Source organism: Eptatretus burgeri, chromosome 9, assembly GCF_056783735.1.
Source record: "Eptatretus burgeri isolate ZD-2024b chromosome 9, Ebu_testis_v1, whole genome shotgun sequence".
Classification (NCBI taxonomy): domain Eukaryota; kingdom Metazoa; phylum Chordata; class Myxini; order Myxiniformes; family Myxinidae; genus Eptatretus; species Eptatretus burgeri.
Window position 1 is genome coordinate 106,064,389 of NC_140969.1, and position 23,317 is coordinate 106,087,705.

At 44.1% G+C, this 23,317-nt stretch overlaps 1 protein-coding gene across 4 annotated transcripts in view; it reads right to left on the reverse strand.

Moving 5' to 3' along the window:
- The window catches only part of LOC147020853 (serine/threonine-protein phosphatase PP1-beta catalytic subunit-like), a 96,804-nt gene that overhangs the window by 27,079 nt on the left and 46,408 nt on the right, over positions 1 to 23,317 (reverse strand). The gene's annotated exons all lie outside the window — the stretch shown is intronic.

The following is a 23,317-nucleotide window of genomic DNA, read 5'->3' on the forward strand; positions in this document are numbered from 1 at the left end:
ACATTCCACATGTCCACTAGAAGCTAGATCATAATGGTGAAGTTTCAGATTGAATGATGCAGCGGTTCCACAGTAAACATTATTTAATATTTTTCCTTCAATCCAATATGTCTGCCAAACCATGTGACCATTATTCATTATCAAACTTGTATCTCCTTGCCTTGTAAAACATGTATGTGAAGTTTCCCCTTGATCTGACCAGCCGCTCTGGAGATGTTTGAAGGTTTTTAGGTAAATTCAATATGGCCTCCAAACCATGTGACCTATCAATTAGAAATTAACAAATTTGTTCAAGCATGTCTGGGGGAATATGTGTGTAAAGTTTCGTCTCAATATGCTCAGCCATTTTGGAGAAGATTTAAAAAAAATTTAAATTATCAATCCAATATGGCTGACGAGCCACGTGACCGATGACTTCATAAATTTATATTATGCCTCTAATGGGGTAGGGGATCACAATTGTGAAGTTTCGTGTTAATCGGATGTGGTGCGTTTTTCTATCCAAGATGGCCACCAAACCATGTGACTTTTGACATCCTAATTTTTACCGTATATGCAGACATGGAGATAGATGACCAATGCAAAGTTTCGCTTCAATAGGATAAGTGGTTCGAGAGAAAACAATATTCAACATTTTTCTTAAATCCAATATGGCTGTCAAACCATGTGACCGAGAAATTATTCATTAACAAACTTATATCCACTTGCATTGGAGAATATATGTGTGACGTTTCCCCTTGATCTGACCAGCCATTCTGGAGGGGATGATGTTCGAAGGTTTTAGGGTAAATTCAATATGTCCACCAAACCATATGACATCAATTGGAAATTAACAAACTTTTAAAAGGATGTCTTGGGTAAAGTGTGCATGAAGTTTTGCCTCAATCTGTCCAGCCATTCTGGAGAAGATTTTTTTAGATCCTTGTGGAGGATCTCAGTCTCACTCACGTTGTTGTTCTTCATCTTCTTCTTGTGGACTTTTTTAGATCCTCGTGGAGGATCTCTAAGTCTTACCAACGTTGTTGTTCTTGTGGACTTTTTTGTTTCACAGCCTACAGTTTTCATCGAAACTTCCTGAAACTTGGCATATATATGTAAAAATAACCTGGGCAGACAGTAACCATCTCCGATTTTGAAAATTCCTCCTAGAAAAAAAGTTATGACGTCAAAATATATCCGCTAATGGAAATCGCCTAAAAAAATATCTCTGAAACTAGGCAAGGTTTTTGAATTCTGTTTGCGGGAATCGAACAGGGCATTAGCAGAGATTAATTACCGCACATATGATACATCACTATGACGTCATATAAATTTTTATGACGTCATTCCTATTTTTTGACATTTTTTGTTTCACAACCCAGAGTTTTCATCGGATCTTCGTGAAACTTGCCATGTATATTGTGACGTCCACGGGACTTGAACAGTCCCACCAACGTAGAATGAGCCGAAACGATGGAGGCGGTTTATTTGTTTATAACCCAAACATGGCGGTTCTATAACCCAAACATGGCGGTTTATAACCCAAACGGGACGAGGAAGGTGGCACGAGTCACTTTTCACTGAGTTGATGATGTTTATTTGTTTTTATTATTACCAGAAATAACAAGACTCGGCAAGAAGAGGGATCCGGGGCGATTCGACGGGATGGTGTGGGATCGGGCGTGGGGAAAACACAGACAATTCCAATGAATATACAGTTCTCAATCCCTCTAAGGCGCCAAGCACACACACACACACACACACACACACACACACACACACACACACACACACACACACACACACACACACACACACACACACACACACACACACACACACACACACACACACACACACACACACACACACAAAACGTAGCTATTTCTGGTGGTCAGGCTGGACCGTGGTGTGGACGCAACTGTCCCTGGATCGGCGTCGGACGAGCTGGCCTTGCTCTCGTCAGGGGGGCAGGAGAAACCGTGGTGCTGTCGACCTCCTGGTCTTGGCCCAAGTCCGCTCACAGCCGCCAGGGAACCAGTTCTGGCGCCAAGTTGCGAGCAGGAGAGGGAGGCAGGTCCGCCCGCCGTTCGACCCCGTACTCCGAGTCAGCAGAACCCCAGAGCCAACCAAGGTGAGGCACGAGGCTCAGCAAGGCTCCAAGACACGATCAAGAACACGATCGAATCAGCACAACAAGGATGCTCCCCGCGCAACAGCCTCCCCACCAAAAAAAACACGATCTTTTGGTTGTAATCTTCTTCCTCTTCCTTTTCGACCCCGAACAGAACCTTTTTATCCTCCTGTCCTCGTCACTTCCAATCGAGCCGTTTATTGGCCCACCGCCGTCGCCTTCTGCCAATCGTGATCACGGGGCGGAGCCATCCGCTGCACTGTCCTGTGACGTCACGGCCAGTCTCCAGAGAATACCAAAAGGGGTTTACACAGACACACTTACCCTATCCCGTGTCCCTATCTAATTACGTGACAATTATCATTTCCCCCCCTTGAAGAAATGAACATTTACTAGACAACTTATCACCTCTGAATTGCTACTTATTACATCGAGATCCTGGTAAACTCGAACAGCATGGCATACCTAATTAAACATCCTAATTACCCTTTGAATGCATACCTCCCCTCAAATGTAACAATATGCAGAAAGCCCACGGGCAGGTAGTAACCATCTACAATTTTGGAAATTATTCCTTGAAAAAAAAGTTGACGTCATAATATCACCGCTAATGGAAATCGCCGATACCATTATCTCCGAAACTAGGCAAGCTGTTTGAATTTTGTTTGCGGGAATCAAGCCGGGCATTAGCACAGATAATTTATCGCAAACCTGATACATCACAATTACGTCATATTCGTTTTTATGACGTCATCATTAAGAGGACGAGGATCTTAGCTCATTTGAGCTTGTTTAAAAAAAATTCCAAAACAATATGGCTGCCAAACCACATGACCTATGATGTCATAATTTTTTCTAGAGTGTATTGCGTAGATGGCACTCAAGAAATTTCAAATTTTTCCGATGCAGCGTTCTCCCTGTCGAATTTTCATGGGAATACCACTTCAAAGATGACGTCACGAAAAATCACACGTGTTCCCCACGAGGAGCTCTTGCCATGTGCCAAGTTTAATTTTTTTTCCATTGCACTGTTTCAGAGATACAGACGTCCAAAGTTTTTCGGTTTTTCAACGATGGTGCTCGTACCACGTGACCTATGACGTCACAATTATCAAATAAGTGTGCTATCAAAAAAGATACAATAAGTGTGCTATCAAAAAAAATTTGTGTCGATCGGATTTACGGTTGCTGAGAAAATGAATTTTAAAGCGAAAAAACCTGCAAATTCCCGGTGGAAGAAAAATAAATAACAGCGAGAAAAAGAAGACAAAGTCTTCGATATCCACCACCATAGTGAAAAATTTTTTTTAATCTGTAAACATCAAAAGGCACGAGTTCACCACTTGCTTGATATGTGTACCAAATTTCGTAAAGATATCTTGAGGGGATTTGAAGTTAAGCTCCGGAAACGAAATGTGACGGACGGACGGACGTACGGATGGCCGTACGGACGGACGGACGGAACCCATTTCTATATTCCCCGCCAACTTCGTTGGTTGGAGGGGGATAAAAAAAAATAAACAGTAAAAACAATCGGTTACAGGCTTGGTACCCCAATAAGTTGGAGCCATTGCAATTTGCTTTCCTCTGTGAATGGTAAGTGCATGAGCAGGTTAGAGACTACAGCAACCGTAGAAATGTAATGAAATGTGGATGGGGATCTCAATGAACCCCCTTTTTGTTTTGTGATTCCCGTGTAAATTACCACACTGTGTACGTCTTGTATGTATAGACCTCGTGGACATTTTGTGTGCAAGACAATTTAAAGATAAAAGTGCAGCAGGCCACATGTCCCATAGGTTTCCTGTTTTGTCCTCACTCTCCCCCTCCCCCCCCCTTAACACACACACACACACACACACACACACACACACACACACACACACACACACACACACACACACACACACACACACACACACACACACACACACACACACACACACACTTGAACACTCCTGCCTGCTGGGGGCTGAACAATATAATCGCTCAGGCTCTCTGGCTCAAGCATGGAAAGATGGGGCGCAAGCAGTCTCGGGGAGAGAAGGACCAAGAGGGTGGTGAGCATGGAGTAAGCTGTGTGGTGCGGATGGTTGACGGGGCACATTGGATGGACACCACGAGCTGCCGGGTTGGGCTCCTATTGGGGCTGTGAGATATTTCGATATTATCGGCTTGATAAGATATTAAAAATATGTCGTCACTCCAATAATACATTTTAAAAAGTGTCGATATATCGGCACATTCAATGATGGAAAAAGTGGTGTGTGGTATCATAAACTGAAGATTTTGAGGTGTTTTCATCGATTTTAGTAAGAATATCAACATGAAGGACTTAGTCTATCATAACAAGGTAGTCCCAATAAAAAAACAAGATAGACGCAACACCATTCTCTCTTGCCTTCCATGCGAATGGTGAGAAACCCCATCTCAATTGTCAGTTATCCTGCCTCATCATCAGGGTCTTCCGTTGAGAATCCTGAGCCTGTGCCTGAGGAGTAAGTGGGCTATTTGGCATTAGCACCGGTACAATCACCACATCTGAGCTCCGAGTCAACTGGTTTATCTGATCATATGCTTGTGAAAGTCAACATCGATCTGGCTATTTTCAGAGAGCTGCCTCAATGCCGGTGAGTCTGGCATTTCACTCAAGCAGATTGGCAGGGACTGCAAGCAGCCATCTCACTTCAGAACTGGTCTCCCATATCTACTGCTTCTGACATTAACTCAGCCTGGGAATTCTTCCACAGAAACTGTCTCTGTCTCTGTCTGTCTCTCATTCATCCAATCTTCAATTATCCTACCCCTCTTCCCACCCATGGTACACTGAATCCTGTGGTAAGGCAGATGCTCTGAAACAACCTGCCTTCTCCTCCTGGAAGGCTAATCCGAACAAAGGCAATCTCGGTGCATTCCAAGAAGTCCACAAAAAGCGTGTGTACACTCTCAGGAGAGCCAAAAAACAACATCTGACCAACCTCAAGAATGAACGAACTGATCAATTTGTCTCCCTACTCTAAAACCTGGTGATGTCTTGTTAAGTCTGTCTTTGGAGTATGCTCCCCTTCCATCCCTTCCTTCTCTTCAAATGGCACCACAGCCGACTCCACTCGTGAGAAGGCCAAATGCTTCAATTCTGTGTTTGCTTCAAAATCTTGTGTCCACAACCCCTCACTCTCGGTACCCATAGTTTCCTGTCATTCCCAACTGCTCCTGGACTCTGTCTTTTTGCACCTGAGAAGGTGGAGAACGTTCTATCAACCCTCGACTCTGACTTTGCTGCTGGACCAGACGGCATCAGCTCACGTGTCTTACATTCCTTCTCTGCTGCTCTTGCACATCCTCTCTCTGCCCTTTTCACCCTGTCATTTGCCAAAGGTAATCTTCCATCTGCATGGAAATCCACCAACATCACCGCATTACATAGAAAAGATGCAAAAACTTTTCGCCTTAACTGCACACCTATCAGTTTACTTCCAATCATCAGCAAGGTTATGGAATCCATCATCGCAATTGATATGAAATCATTTCTTTTCTCCAACAACCTCATCTCAGATAACCCATTTGGTTTCAGACAAGGTCACTCACCTTGGATATGCTGCCACTACTCACCCAACAATGGATGGAGGCCCTCAATGTCAGACATAAGATTAGGGCCGTCTCTTTGGAAATATCGACTGCGTTTGATACAGTCTGGAATCCTGCCTTACTCTGCAAACTTTCTGCAGATGGCATCCAAGGCCAACTCCACACATGGATAACTGACATCCTCTACTCTCGTAGCCAACTTGTGACATTCAACTGAATCCTCAATGCTCAAAAAGAAGCTGGAGTGCTCCAAGGCAGTGTTCTCGGTCCAGTCCGATTCCTGATCTTCAACAATGATCTCTCTGAGAATCTGGAAAATCCTATTTATCTATGCTCATGACTCCACCCTCTGTCATGGCATCCCTCATCCTTCAGACAGGGAGGCTGCAGCCTCTTTGAGGAAGTTCAGTCATACAAACTCTTGGGTCTCAGTCTCACTATCAGCCATGATCTTTTTGGGAAAACCACATTTCAAAGTTGGCCTCCAAAGCCAGCCACCGTCTGGGCATCCTTCATTGTTCAAAGTCTCTTCTTGGCACTCCTGAACTCCTTTCCACCTGCAAAGCCTTCATCCGCAACTTGATGGTCTCCCCTCTGGGCTGGCTCCCCTGTGTCACATCTCTGTTGATGCATGCCGTGGAAACCAAGGCCTTTAAGATTGTTGGACTCTCCCACAATGAAGCTGAGTCGATGGACCTATCATATTGCCATTGCAGAGAGGTTGGTGGTCTGTCTGTCTTCTACCACCTCCTTTCTGGTCTTACACCCTCTGCTCTTTCTGTGCTTTATCTCCCCAACGTTTCTGCAGGGCACACATGGCCCACCATCAAACCCCAAATGGTGAATCTACCTAAATCCAGGATCACTGCTCACCACCACTCATTTGTTCTTGTTTGTATCCTGTCGAGCCAACTTCCCCATTATCTTCAACCTCATTCTTCCCTCCATGTGTTTAAGACAGCTGTTCACCACTATTTCAGATCGTCCCCAATCCAAAACCATGATCTTTCCTAATCTCGTTAACCTTCCCCCACCCCACCCAACCCAAATTTCGTTTTCTCTCCTGAGAGTTTCCATCTGTATCCATCTTATCCACTCTATGCATCCTCTCCTGACCTCCATTCCTCCCCACACCATGGTTTGTCCACCTCCCTCTGTGGTCAACTCTGTTATTGGTGTTTCCCTCCCTCTCTCTGCTGTTCCTTTTGCCCTGTTGCATCCTGATCCGCTCAGTGTATATACAAAAAAAAGTGTAGGTGCGACTGTGAACTTGTGCATGAAGAGATTGATGACTGGTTGGTTTGTTAATGTGCGGCTTGCTGAAACTTTACTATAATTCATGGACCAGTGTGTGTGTGTGTGTGTGTGTGTGTGTGTGTGTGTGTGTGTGTGTGTGTGTGTGTGTGTGTGTGTGTGTGTGTGTGTGTCGTGCTATTCCTCCTACAGTTATGGGCGAATTACAATTTGCTACAGAGGATCAGCATGACCCCAATTCATGTATGGGGGGGGGGGGTGTTTTATCTTTGCCGGTGCTCTAGGGGGGGCAAGGGGCGGGGACACAAATTCTCCATGTAAATGTGTATCGTGTAGAGTGTAGCGTATCCTCCAGTCGGGGGAGGGTACAACAAGTCTCCATCATTTACAGTACCTAGAATATTCATGTCCCCACATTTTCTAGTGCAGTGAGGCGTTTTTAATTATAAGCTATAGGTATGTTTTTGCTTCATGCACGTAACCCGGGATATATATTTTTTTGCCTATACAGGGCTGTCAGTTGCCTATACACCGCCCAAATAAAGGTATGCGTCATAAGAACATGTATGTTTGGAACAAGATCGCCCGTAAATAATAAGTGATAAAAACATGTCCATTAGTCTACACATGAACTACGTACGAAGAGTTGAAGTGTTTGTTTGAGGTATCTTTCACACCCCTCCCCCCAACCCCCCTAACTGACCCCACCCCATCATAGCCGATGCATATTTCATCCCACCATCGGAAACAAATTTTAAAAAAAACTTCAAAGAAATACATGAGCATGGGACGGGTTGAGTGCAGGACACCGCAATGATATGGACATCCATAGAGGCCTAGCCTAGTGCCAGACATAATGTTGTAATGACGCCCCAGACGTAATACCTGAACGAGTTTCCAGCCAGAAGAGCGTGACAGGCCGTGGGACGGAGGATGGAGAAATCCGGATACAGTACTTTAAAGAGCAGGTTGTGGGTCACCAAACATGTTCTGAAAATTTATCAATATGATTATATGTGCATTAAATAGTTCGATGCAAACTATTGTGGTTGCCTAACTATTGGAATGATTAATGAAATTTAACTCCGAAGTTGTTATTTCTCGAGGCTGTTGAAAAAAACAGCCGCGTGCCATATACGGATGTTGACGTAATGACGTCACGTTCTCCAAAACAAAGCAGACGCTCACTCGCTCATTGAAGAAGTGTCCAGTTCAGCGGGCCGTTCTTTCGCTTTTTTTGAGCTTGCAACTATCTATATTATCCTTTTTTATTTTGAATTATTGAAGAACAAAGTTATTTGAATATTTGTACATCATGCCTCGTACGTGTGTAGTCATGTTTTGCGAAAATGGCTGGAAAACGGGTAATCACTCCCACCGATTCCCGAAGGAATCAAACATTCACCGGCAGTGGATAAGATTTGTACAAACAAAACGGGCGAATTTCCCCCCAAAGAAAACGGGTAAAGAGGACCCTCTGGATAGACTTGTCATTTGTGGTGACCATTCCACAGCCGAGGATTACGAAGGCATAAACACATCTGATCACCACTCTGTGAATATGAGTTGTTGGTTGACAAGTTCTCCAGATACTGCTCTGTCACAGAATCGATTGTTGAGTTTAAGTGAGAAAAACCTTGAAATGTATTCTTAAAGAGAACATGGAAAAACACATAAATAAACTTTCTGAAAAACACAAGCATGAAAAAATTTCTCAACAAATCAACTTATTGTTGATTAAATTACTTTTTTTAACATCATCAGCAAATTGGGCTATTTCATTTCAATTGTAAAAAATTGATCAATTTTCCACTTTTTTTTTCTAAATTTGGTAGAATATTTCCTCATGAGGCTAAACTTCTTCTTCATTCGGCTGTTCCCGTAAGGGGTCGCCACAGCGGATCATCCGTATGATCCGCATTGTGATTTGGCACAGGTTTTACGCCGGATGCCCTTCCTGACGCAACCCTGGTCGCCTCTTACGACACAGGGATATGGTACACCTATTTTAACCGGGGTATACACCGGCCCAGTATACTGGTACTCATTTCGCCGACCTCGGAAGGATGACAGGCTGGGTCAACCCCCTGGTGTATTAATTCAGTGGCCCAACCGGGTTTGAACTCAGGACCTTTTGGATCCCAAGCCGCTGCCCTAACCACTGCGCCAACACCAGGCTTATCTAATGAGGCTAAACATGTTTTGGTATTTATATGCCACAACAGTCTCTTGAAAGTTGTGGTTTGTTCTAACTGCTCACTTTCGTTGGGGTCAAGCTCAGCTGTCAGAAAGACTTCAACGCCAAGGCTACGGTGTATAATATATTTGGGTCCATTATTGATTCATTCTATTTCTGACTCGAGTGACTGTAGGGTTAAAAATTATTATATGAAGTCACAGACGAATCAAAAACTTTACATTATTTTATGCATCGAACAAGAAAATGAAAATCTACAAACCAATCTGTCTGGTGGAGTCTGTCAGTGTGAACTGCCAGACAGTCAGTCCAGCCACTTGTACACAAAATAGGCCGTTTTCTGGCACTTGCGAGTGGCTCAAATTTATATGTCTCAGGGCCAGAAACTCCATCGTATAAATTCCCATCATCCTCCGACTCGTCCTCGGCAATATCAGAATGAAAACACTCAATTTCATCGCCGCTGAAATCACTCTCTGATTCGCATCTCGCCATTATTCACACGCTGTTTCCGAATATTCACGAAGTTTTTGGAGAACGCGACGTCATAGCATCTTCGGTAAATTCCGGTCTGTTTTTCAATCACTGACAAAAGTTTTTACTTAAAAGTTAATTTTAGCATATTTTGAGTTTCAAATGTAAGAAAATAATTGCCCAACGATTATTAATGAGATTACAACCTTCGAATCACACGAAGTCATCAGCGACCCAAAACCTGCTCTTTTATATACACGAGGGGGAAAGTCCGTCAAAATGACGTGGTGAGGAGCATCCTCCCCTCCCCCCCCCCCAATCATAGCACAGTTGTGAAAGAATACAACTCACAGGCTTGTGGATTTCCTTCAGTTTCATCAAGAAAAGTGTGCTTTATAAATTATGTTGATCGAAAACAATCACCTATCTATCGCAGACGTTCCTTTCAATAAATGGCGTTGATAACAAAAAAGTGGAGCCAAGCCGTACCATTTCGGACCGTTCCGAGCAGAGCCGAACCTTGCCGTGCTGTGGAAGACCTTTCTGAGCTGAGCCATGATGAACTGTACCGTGTCGTGAGCAATGACAGACCGTCCAAGCCATGCCAAGTCAAGTCGAGCCATGCCACGGGCCGGAGCATACCATGACATGATGGACAGCTCCGAGCCATGCCATGACATGACGTGATGTGTGCGGTGTGCAGAGCTGTGATATGCCGTGCCATGACGGACAGCTCCGAGCCGTGCTATGACATGACGTGATGTCTGCGGTGTGTCGAGCTGTGCCATGACATGACGTGATGTGCGGTGTGCCGAGCTGTGATATGCCGTGCCATGAGGGACAGCTCTGAGCCGTGTTATGACATGACGTGATGTGTGCGGTGTGCTGATGTGATATACCGTGCCATGACGGACAGCTCTGAGCCGTGCTATGACATGACGTGATTTGTGCGGTGTGGTGATCTGTGATATGCCGTGCCATGACGGACAGCTCCGAGTCGTGCCATGACATGACTGGATGTGTGCAGTGTGCCGTGCCGTGACATGTGCTCTGACATGACGTGCCATGACGTGCCATATAATACAACTCACAGGCTTGTGGATTTACTTTTGTTTCATAAAAAAGTATGATTATTTTAGAAATATATCAAAGTGATCATGTAATTCAAATATATTTCACTCACCCAAAGATATTTTACTGCATATAAAAACTAGAGGGGGAGCACTCGGTGGAGTGCAAAACCTCCGCCGCCAATACTGCTCGGTCACTCAAGTGAACCTGATATCCTATTCATTCAATTTGACGTCAACAGTGCTCACAGAGTTATAGTTTGCAACTTTCCCTTTTACATACTCAATTTATTCGTCATAACTAGATTCCTTGAGACAGAAATTGATTTTACGTGGGTATATCCACCTGAAGTTCCAAAATCAGCCGCAATTATAATTTTGGCATGTTTTTTGTTGGAAATCACTTATAACATGTTATGTAGAAATGCAAAAAAATCGAAATTTTGTTGAAAAAAAGTTGCAAAAATTTTTTACCTCTAACATTTTTTTTGGGGGGGGGGGGTTGGAAATCACTTAAAACATGTAGAAATGCAAAAAAAAAAAAATTCAAATATTTTTTCAAATTGGCCACCATAGCGGCCATATTGGATTTTGGACCAAGTCCAAAATCTAATGGCATGATCCTTGGACCAGACCTAACCCCCCCCACCAAGTTTCGTCGAAATCCGTCGAGGAGGTTTTCGGTAATACTGTTCACAAACAAACAAACAAACAAACAGAAAGGGGTGAAAACAGTAACCTCCATCCATCTTCGATGGCAGAGGTTAATTACGAATGTCTCATCCTCAACGTTATAATGGGAAGCAGTACTCCACAATGTCGTCGGCTCTGGTCTGATTTTTGTTGATCGTCATCGCAAGAGCCGGCCTGACTGGAAACTAATGCTAGCTGAGTTGAAAAAGAAAATCAGTGTCACATGATGAAAGACGATTTCCAGAAATAAGAAGGACAGATCCTGCATACTCACCACCTATCATCCATGCTTCAAGAAGACGATCACTCAGTCACCTTGGTTAAGATGTAACGCGTTCCGTTACAGTGGCTATTGCAAGGAATGATATTTCGCAAGAGCAAGATAGGAGCGTCAACCTTCAGTAAAAATCTCGTGTGGTGGCAGACCTGAAAGATTGAAGGAGTTAAGAAACTCAAGTTGATAAAGGGAAAATAGATTTTGATCAGACGATGAATCGACACTTTTGAACCACCGCGTGAAGAAACTACGATTGCTTCTTCTTCTTCAAACTCAGAACGCATTACGGGGAAACTCAACTACTGATGAGACTGGCAAAACATCAAAAGAAACTAAAATGTTATTATCCCCTGCGTTTTTTTGGCTAAATACACCACCCAGCAACAACTATATAATGTTTTCTTCTTTTTCTTCTTCTTCTTCGGAAATGACGAAGGAAACAAACGGAAACGAAACAATTTTTTTCTCAAGTAAATCGATTAACAGCTTTGCAACTATTTCAAACAAGTAAATCGATGATTACCTTTCCAACTGTGCCACTTTTATTCTCGCAAAACAGCAGGAACCCTTTACCACAAGTAAAAAAGACAAAATGACAAAGCCCCCATTGTTTTAGTAATTTTGCTGGACGGAGTTAAAGGGTTAACCCATAAATTTTATGTACAACTAAAATAGCCGCCAGTCTATCAGTCGGCCATCTTTGATCAGATCGCAAAATAAAGTTTAGGGCACGTGTATGCCATCATGTACTGTGCTTGTGCCAAGTTTGAACAAAATCGGACCGTGCATATGTGAGAAATGGTTGGGGACATATTTAAGTAACAAAATGGCCGCCAGTCGGCCATATTGGACCTGATCGCAGGAAGCCCGTCAAAACAGGGAGATATGGCATTTCATAGGAAGAAGCATTATTTTAAAACACTACATGTACAAACGTTACCCCATTTTCTTTATCTTCTGGAACTTTTCATTTCAAACGGTACAGCCTCATGAGAGTGCCAAAGTCTGAAGCCTCGGCCTAGTGTCAGGTGTGCTTCCATCTTCTTTATTTATTAGACATCCTCCGGACGTAAATTAACACTCATTCTACAATGTGTGCGTTACACATCACGTGCAGCGAATTTCACCTCGCTGCGCCTTGTATTTATTGTTGTTTTTTAATAACGCTTCCGTCAGTGTGACCACTCCTTGGCTTTTTTCACACGATCTTGGCTATTCGTTGTTCACCTTGGCATCTTGGTTTTCTATAGGTTTTCTTGACGTATAGGTTTCCTATTATCATCGCTTTTCCGAAACCTTTTGAATTATTGGCTTTTTTCCTTGGCTCACCTTGGCATTTATGAAAATGAGGAGTGGTCACACTGGCTTCCGTACACCGCCCTTGAGGCTCGGTTTGCAGGTGACTGTCTACAATTCCAATAAAACAGACGTCATTACTCTTTTATGGAAAATGTTTTTCAAGTTTATTTATCTTCAAAAAGAGACTGTAGTGAACACAGTCGTGTTTAAAGATTGCCCGCCGTTAAAACCCTACTCAAATTGTCTTTCTGAAGGCAGACAGAAAAATACAGAAATACACAGATACACATTATATTTAATATCATTCGATTATACAGGATAGATGAAGTCCAATGTCAAACCACAAAGGCTTTTTCACCACTCTGCAAAAGTGCAATTAATTTTGAAAAATACCCATCAATATGATCATGTGTTTGAAAATGACACAAACACTGTTTTTAATGAGAGCACACAAAAGTGTTTACATCCATTTCAGGACACGTTAAATGGCGATTATCAGTTATATTTTCAAGCTATTGTGCAGTGGGTCATCGTTATGGTTATATAAACATCGATAGTGTGTACCCCACAAGCACCAGCTATCGCCACAGGGTGGTCACGATACGTTAGCAGAAGTGATTGTGCCATGTTGATATCGATATATCGCTACATCGTCGATATGTGGAGAGAGGATAACCAACTCACGAAAACAAAATATCAATATTGCCCAGCCCTAGCTCCTTTTCTGAACAGACGGCACTGCTGGGTTCCCCCGTCACACGACGGTTCTCGCTGCCCACCAGACTGGCCAAGGCATACTCTGAGCGAGCAACACGAAACAGCCACCTTCTTCCGCATCACAAAGAAAGCACGTACCTGCTATTGCTTTCTTTTATTCTGCCCTGTTGGTGTTATTAGCCCCCGTTGGACTTCGTCCGAAATGGGGCTTTATAGATTTGGCCTCAATTTTTGTGTCCGTGTGTGCGTGCGTGCATCCGCAACCATATCTCGGACATGTATGGACTCAATTTTATTCGTACTTGGCATAAAGACAACGCATGATGGTATACATATCACTTCCGGTTCCGGTTTTGAGCGGCAAGAGGTCTCCTTCGGGGCTCCCTACTGACATTCTCAAAGTTAAGTTCCGGTTGTTATTTGTCCCGTTTTAACTGTTTAATTTTCTCACCTACATGTTAATGTGTGTTCCGAGTTCGGTTTTGTTTCAAAAATCGTGCTATTTTGTGAGTATTTATGTCGACGTTCTTACCTGGTGTTTGAGGCCTAGTCCTAGGCTTGAGGCCTACCGGTTCCACTTGGTGTTCGATCGTTTTTTTTTGTTTGTTTGTTTGTTCTCCCCATTACCTTCAATTTCTATCCTCCCCATTACCTTCAATTTTCATCCTCCCCACTTTCCAAACATCCCCCATTCTCCCAACTAATCTCTTTCTTATCTCAAAAAAAAAAATATATATATATATATATATATATATATATATATATATATATATATACCCAACAACAACAACAACAACACACTCACCTTCTCCCGATTCTGCTACTTCTTCTTCCTCTTAACTTCCTCCTCGTCTTCCTCGATTTCTTTTTTTTTTTTTTACACTTCCATGACCTAATCTGTTGAACTCTCTCATACATTAATATTAACAACAAAAACGATCTTATAATGCTTCATCTTCCTCTCTCACACATGTGGTACTCTTTACTGTTTCACAATGCACTACTCTTCTGCTATTTTAACAGACTGCTCTCATTTCGACCTCTCCTTCATTCCTTGCCTAAAAAATCGAACTATTACAGCGCTTCTTCTCTCCATGCTCTGAATTCGCCTTCATTGCATCCATCAAGAATTGTGTTAAATCGCATCTCTGACCTAAAACTTTTAAAAACCACAGTTTGCCATGGATGCTCGCTTTCCATCAAGCATTCTTTTTCCAACTTCAGTGCCAACTCACCCCCTCACCCCTCACTCTCACTCTCAAAGCAACCATCCCACTCTTCTCCCTCCAAGCCTCCCTCTCACCTCTTTCAAAAATTCCCCCTCACCTTTCTCCCACCTTTCATCCCCCTCACTCTTCCTTCTCTAAGTTGTCCCCCTCTCATCCACCAACCTGCCTCCCTCCACTGCCCTCTCACCTCCATCTCATCACTCCACCTCCTCAAATACTCAACTGCCATCTTCCTTGTCTCTTGTCCCCCCTCTCTCCCAGCACCTCAGAGCCTTTTCTCCTCCTCATTCGGCCCCCTCCCCTCGCTATTCTGCAATACCCCACACTCCTTCAGCAACCCTCCTTACCTCCCCCCTCGTCCCTCATCCTACCCTCCCCCGCCCCTCCACCTCCTGCACCCAAAGCCTCCTCCCCTACCTCTTCATTAAAAGTGTGGACCTCAAATATCCGGGGCCTTCGCTCAAACCTTTCAGATCTTTCCATGCAGGTTGCCACTGACAAACCAGACATTATCTGCCTAACAGAAACTTTCCTCTCCCAAGACGTGTCTGACTCCCAAGTATCTCTCCCTGGTTACTCCCTCTTACGGTATGACAGACCTGAGCCTCGTCCTGGTGGAGGTGTTGCTCTCTTCATCAAAGACTCTATTCCTCACTCTCCCTGCACTGCTCTCACTCCCCCACACCCCCAGGAATACCTCTGGCTTCGGCTTCCCCTCCACTCCCACCTCATGTTTATATGTGTACTGTACCGTCCACCGAACAGTGATGACTCCATCTACACCTCACTCTCCGAAAACATGGACCATCTTCTATCTTCTCATCCAAACTCTCTCTTCCTCTTATGTGGCGACTTCAATTGTCATCACGCCAGTTGGCTAGGTGTGGGTACCTCTCTCACCTGCCATGGGACATCAGCAAAAGCTTTCTGTGACTCATTGGGACTGACTCAATCGGTCAACTTCCCGACCCGGATCTCAACCAATGGTACTCCATCTCTTCTGGATCTGATTTTGACAAATTTCCCTGACAATATCTGCTGCTCTTCCTTCGCTCCAATTGGTTCTTCTGACCACGTCCTTGTTAAAGTGGACATCTCTCTGGCTGTTATCAGAGAACCACCTCACCGCCGTCGAGTCTGGCATTTCACTCAAGCCGACTGGCAGGGTCTCCGAGCAGCCATCAAACTTACAGACTGGTCTCCTATCACTACTTTCTCAAACATCAACTCATCCTGGGAATTCTTTCAAAGAAACTTGCTCTCCCTCATGCACAGATTTATCCCCTCTCGTGTTCAGTTGTCTTACCCTTCCTCCCGCCCTTGGTTTACTGAAGCTTGTGGCGAGGCAGTTGTCCTGAAACAACTTGCCTTTGCCTCATGGAAAGCAAACCCAACTGAGGGCAATCTCAGTTCTTTCCACAAAGCTCGGAACAAGTGTGTAGCTACCCTCAGGAGAGCCAGAAAACAACATCTTTCTCATCTCAAGTCTGAACTCTCAAACCTCTCTCCCTCCTCAAAATCCTGGTGGCGTTTAATCAAATCTGTTTCTGGTGTATGTTCCCCCTCCATCCCCTCCCTTACCTCAAATGGCCGCACTGCTGATTCCACACGTGATAAAGCTGAATGTCTAAACTCGGTGTTTGCAGCTAAATCTTGTGTCCCAAACCCATCACTATCTCTACCCACTTTACCCAGTCGCACCCAACTGTCCCTGGACTCTGTGTCCTTTTCTCCTGACAAGGTGGAGAGCTTGCTTTCAAACCTCGAGTCAGATTCTGCAACCAGTCCAGACGGCATCAGCCCACTTGTCCTCAAAGCCTGCTCTTCTGCTCTTGCTCACCCTCTCTCTGTTCTATTCACCCTCTCATTTTCCCAAGGTCATCTGCCATCTGCTTGGAAATCTGCTAACATCACTGCCCTGCATAAAAAGGTGAAAAAACAGATCCCTGTAACTATAGACCAATCAGCCTTCTCCCAATCATCAGCTTGGAAATCTGCTAACATCACTGCCCTGCATAAAAAAGGTGAAAAAACAGATCCCTGTAACTATAGACCAATCAGCCTTCTCCCAATCATCAGCAAGGTTATGGAATCCATCATCGCTTCAGACATGAAATCCTTCCTCTTCTCCAATGGCTTGATTTCCAATCATCAATTTGGTTTCAGACCAGGTCACTCTACCCTAGATATGCTGCTACTGCTCTCCCATCAATGGATGGAGGTCCTCAATGCCAGACAGGAAATCCGAGCCGTATCCCTGGACATATCACGTGCTTTTGACACAGTCTGGCACCCTGCCCTACTCACCAAACTCTCTTCCCATGGTATTCAAGGCCATCTCCACTCATGGCTCGCAGACTTCCTCTCCTGTCGCAGTCAACGTGTGGCCCTAAATGGAGTTCTTTCATCCCCTCTTCCTGTGCAGGCTGGAGTTCCTCAAGGTAGCGTTCTGGGCCCTGTTCTTTTTCTGGTTTTCATCAATGATCTCTCGGACTCTCTGGAAAATCCTCTATTTCTCTTTGCCGATGACTCCACCCTCTGCCGTACCATCTGTCATCCCTCAGACCGGCAAGCAGCAGCTTCTTCGCTCACTGCAGATCTGGATAAAATCACAAACTGGTCCAACACGTGGAACATGTCTTTCAATCCAGACAAATCTCACACTCTCACTATGTCTCTTCGAAAGGACCGTTTACAAAACCCCCCATCCACTTTCTCAACAATCCTCTGGAAGAAGTCTTTTCTTTCAAGCTTCTGGGTCTCACTATCTGCCATGACCTTTCCTGGGAAAGTCACATTTCCAACCTTGCCTCAAAAGCCAGTCGCCGACTGGGAATCCTCCGTCGTGCAAAGTCCTTCCTCGGCCCTCTTGAGCTCCTGACCACTTACAAAGCTTTTGTCCGTAGCCTGATGGAGTACTGCTCTCCCCTCTGGGCTGGTGCTCCTGCCTCCCACCTTTCTCGACTTCACGCTGTCGAAACCAGGGCTTTTAAGATCATTGGCATCTCCCGCAATGAAGCTGAGTCTTTGGGCCTCTCACTCAATCACCGCAGGTTGGTCGGTGGTCTTTCTGTCTTCTACCGACTCCTCTCCAGCCTTGCCCCCCTGCTCTCTCTGCGATTTGTCCCAACCACATTTCCACAGGGCGCTCAAGGTCCGCCAACAACCCCCTTCTGGTAAAACTACCAAAATCACGAATCACTGCTCATCTTCACTCTTTCATTCCTCTTTTTTCCCGCCTTTGGAATAAACTTCCTCACTCTATTCTTTCCCATTCTTCCCTCCAGGCTTTCAAAACAGCTGTTCACCACCACCTCTTATCTTCCCCCATCAAAATCCTCGATCTTTTCTACCCCCGATAATCCACCCAAGCCCACTTCCTTCAATTCTCCTGCTTTCCTTCCTGAAAGTCCCTTTAATGTCCATCTTCCCCTCGCCATGTTCCCCGTCCCATCCCCATCCCTCTCCCTTCCACAGTTCACCTGTGTCTGTTCCCCAATGTTTTGTCCCTTCCACTCCCGCCCCTCTTGTCTCATGCCTCCTTGCTGTGAGTTGTGTGTTAGCTCTCATACGAGCCTCGACCAAGGTATACAAAAAAAAAAAAAAAAAAAAAAAAATATGCACATCATTTTGTTTCGCAATGCGATCGAAGATGGCCGACAGGCAGCCATTTTAGTTGTATAAAAAGACCTGATGCTGAACACATCCTCAATCATTTCTCAGACATGCATTCACCGATGTTGTTCAAACTTGTCTGGTAATGAATGATGGCAGATAATGAATGATGGCTTACATATGCACGTCATTTTTTTTCGAGATCAGATCCAAGATGGTCGACTGGCGGCCATTTTGTTACTTAAACGCGTTTCCAACCATCTCTCGGGCATGCATTGTCCGATTTTGTTCAAACTTGGCAAATGTCACATATCACAAATGTTCTTGCATGTCACATGACCACTCAAGTCCAATGTGCATACACATCGGTTTTGTAAATATGGGCTCGCCCTTTAACTCTGCACAGTAAAATTACTAAAAGGATGGGTCTATGACATTTTATGTCTTTCTCCTTGTTCTTCCTGCCACTCCTTGCTTTCCTCTGTGCATTGCTATATATAGCTTTGCATTGGGCTCCGTTGCAAATATATGCCCATGGTCTTTGTGGAGGATGTATTTACCAAACTTCATGGCACCTGCATGTTGACTGAAACTACTGTTTTGCACATAGTTAATTAATATTATTCAATTCCTTCTTAAGTGGAGTGAGTGTCACATTCTTACACTGTCATTTTTAGTACAGCGGATAAGCTCTCATGGCACAATGGCACATTCTCATGGCACAGCGGACATGGCACAATCACATTATAACAATTGTGCATTTTATGAGAAAAGCATGAAATTTCTAGCATAGTTAGTATATACCATGATGTTTATTTTCAGATGTGGAGGGAAGTCAGATTTGACCTCTGAGCACCGTGAGAGGTCAAATCCAAGATGGCCACCAGTCCACCAGGTCTAATGTTCAAACGCACTTAATTTTGGAACCAAACAGTGTAGAAAAACATTTAAGGTGTCATTTCCAACTAAATTGGGGATGCCCATTCATTTGATGATACGTTTGAGATTGCCAGAATTCAGGGAAATGCATTTAGGTCAAGATCAAGGTAAAAATTGAGCAAAAATAAGCAATCAGTTGAAATTTGCAAATGACACACAAACACTTCCAAAGAACAAGTTGCCACTGTTCAGTAAGCCACCGGTCAAGATTAAGTCGAAACAGAAGGCACAGCTCACAGCACTGAAGAGTGATTGTGGTCTCTTTTTGAGGCTGTACATCTGTCATACAGGAGATGGAAACATGGACAATTTCTTCTCCCATGAAAACCATGCAGCCCCACCAGCTCTGTAACTGTAGGAAAAATGCGGATTGGGGTTAAAGCAGATCTACTTCGCTGCTTGGAATCAGATGTGCTCGAAAACAAGAGTGCGCCTGTAGCTGATGCAACAATTCTCGATGGTGCAGCTGTGGTTCAAATGCTAAATCTTGGAACATCAAGAACATTTCAAGAGTATGGAGAAAGAGTGTTTGCACCATACATCTCTGCTCAACTTGAGAAAAGCAGCCACATCAACCTTGTCTGGGATATGTACCTACCTGCCAGCCTGAAAGCCTCAACCAAACAGAAGAGGGAAAAGGGTGGCTCCTTCTACTGTGATGCCAAAGAACTGGAAGGACTTCCTTCGATGCAATAAGAACAAAACCGAATTGTTTGCTTTCCTGTCACACGAAGCTGTTCATCTTCCTCTAGCAGAGGGCAAGGAACTGTATGCAACAGATGGAATTGGAGTCCTCTGCTCTCCTGCTGAGTCATACTTGGCCGGCCTTGCCCCATGTTCGCAAGAGGAGGCCGACACTCGTCTACTTCTGCATGTGGCAGATGCTGTGCAAAAGGGGTGTAGGAAGGTGACCATACGTACCGTTGATACCGATGTGGTGGTACTGGCTGTGGCTTCATTCAGCAAGACAGCTCCTAATGAGCTGTGCATTGCCTTTGGTGTCGGGTCAATTTTTCGGTACATAGCTGTTCACGAAATGGTTGCCACAATGAATCCAACACAGTGTCTGACTCTCCCAGTCCTTCAAGCTTTCACCGGTTGTGACACTGGATCTGCATTCGCTGGCAGAGGAAATAAGACTGCCTGGGAAACTTGGAAGTCTTTCCCAGAGGTGAATGATGCTTTCAATGAACTCATATGCATGCCAAGTGAGATCAGTGAAGGATCAATGTTACTGCTAGAGCGATTTGTGGTGCTGATGTACGACCGAACCAGTGAGAGTACAGAAGTGAATGATGCCAGGAAACAGCTCTTCACACAGAAGTCTAGAACTCTATAGAACATTCCTTCAACCCAGGCAGCACTCAAGCAGCACATCAAGCACACTTGTTCCAAGGCTAACTGTTGGAACCAGGCATTGGTCCTGGATCCTGAGATGCCAGATCCATCTGACTGGGGCTGGACAAGGAAAATAACTGGGTGGCAGCCGCTTTGGACCACTCTCCCTGAAGCATCACTGTGAGAAAGAGTGCACTGGATGCTGTAAGTGTGCCAAAGCTGCACTCAAGTGCACTGCACTGTGCTTCTGTTCTGGAGGCTGTGAGATTTTGATTATTACCAATAGGATATTCGGAAATTGTGGATAGTGCTAATTTGAAAATTAGTACGAGTGGGAAGATTGATAGTTATCGTGAGCTACATTGATCCGTACTAGTTTGCCGGATAGAAATGATATTTCAAAGGAAGTTGTTATGCAATTTGGTAGAAATATGTGGATATCTTATGCTAATAGGGTCAAAATGGAAGCGAAGTTTCACTATTATTGCATAGGTCCAATCCAGTGTCCAAGCTAAAATAAGTGCATTAGCAAAAGAATGTCCAAAAGTTTTTCACGTAATTTTACCTTGACCTTGATCTAAATGCATGTCCTTGGGTTCTGGCGATCTCAAAAGTATCATCAAATGAATGGGCATCCCCAATTTAGTTAAAAATGACACCTTAAATGTTTTTCTACACTGTTTGGTTCCAAAATTAAGCGCGTATGAACATTAGACCAGGTGGACTGGCGGCCATCTTGGATTTGACCTCTCACGGTCCTTAGAGGTCAAATCTGACTTCCCCCTACATCTGAAAATAAACCTTGTGGTATGCACTAACTATGTTAGAAATCTCATGCTTTTCTCATAAAATGCACAATTGTTGAGGTTATCCACTACACTATTGGCGCAAAGTGCCAAGAGGGTAGCAAAGCCCGTTAGTTTGGGTGGGACTGAGGTTACACGGCTTTGAATTTGGCTGAGACGATTTGCTTAGCATTTGTGATTTGTGTCACATGGCTAAGACGATTTGACCCATCGTGTGGCCCAAGGCCTGACCGACCACGTACCATTACAAAAGGTGGATGGGCCCCGGTCACGTCACAAAACGGTGGTATGCGTGGGTCGTTATGGTACTTATATCTAATGCTACAAGTCAAATCAGTGGATAAAGAAGACTCAAGATAACCGAATGCTCGTGGTGGCAATGTTAAAAATAGGACCACTGGACTCATAGCTTATCTGGGCCCTGGCCTAATGTTGTGACCCAAATTTGGTAGCATTCTGACAGGTGGGTCCAGAGAAGAAGATTTTGGAAAGAATTTGCGCGACCGCCATTGTAACACAATTCCGGGCATGTGACCAGCATGACCTTCATAATTTAACATGATGGCTGTGTCCTAATGTTGTAACACAAATTTAGTAGAATTATGACTCTTGGGTCTGGAGAAGAAGATTTTTGAAAGAATTTACGCTATTTTCACAAAAATTGACGGCCAATTTTTACACACTTCCGGTCACGTCATCGGAAGGACTGGCAATTTAACATCCTTACACTGGCCTAATGTTACAGACCAGAATTGGTAGCATTCTGACTGGTGGGTCTGAGAAAGATTTTTGAAGGAGTTTGCGTGACCACCATTTTGACACACTTCCGGTCAGGTGATCGACATGGTCTCCGTAATTTAACATTAGGACCGTGTCCTCATGTTGTATCCCAAATTTATTAGGATTCTGACTGGTGGGTCTGGAGAAGAAGATTTTTGAAGGAATTTACACGATTTTCATGTATATTGACCAAGTCGGCCATTTTGACACACTTCCGGTCAGGTGATTGGAAAGACTTCGGCAATTTAACATCCCTACCCTGGCCTAATGTTGTAACCCAAATTTGGTAGCATTCTGACTGGTGGATCAGGAGAAGATTTTGGAAGAAATTTACTAAGTCGGCCATTTTGATCTAAGTGAAGTCATGTAACCAGTATGAGCTTTGCAATTCCTGTTACCAGTCATGAGACGAACATTGTTGCCAAATTTCAGCCAGATCGGCTCAGTAGTTTGGCCGGAGAAGTCGAAAAAGGAGACGGAGAGACAGACAAAAAGGCATCAAGGCAACAAGGCGTCGGTGCGTGACGACAATACCTTAACTGGAATGTCAATTGCAGATAAGCTAAAAATGGGTACGAACTCAGTCACTGTTGTACAAACATTGGGCGGTCTATGGTCAGTAGTTGGTGGGCTAAGTACAGATTCTAGTTGGACAGAAAACAATTCAATAAAAAACACCTTAGAGGTCATGGTTTGCATGCAAAAGACCACACTTCCAATGAATCATCATCATCACCGCCAAGTTAAAATGCAATGATCGAATGATCATCTGAGGAAGGAAGTCAGATGAAACCCGTTACTCAGACCGCAAAACAGACTTTCTCGTTGCCAAATCCCTTTGCGGTGTAAAAACTACTAAACGTTCAGGGAACTCCTGCAAATATTGCCAAGCAAGTTTGATTGAAATCTGTAAATGTACTTTTCCTCC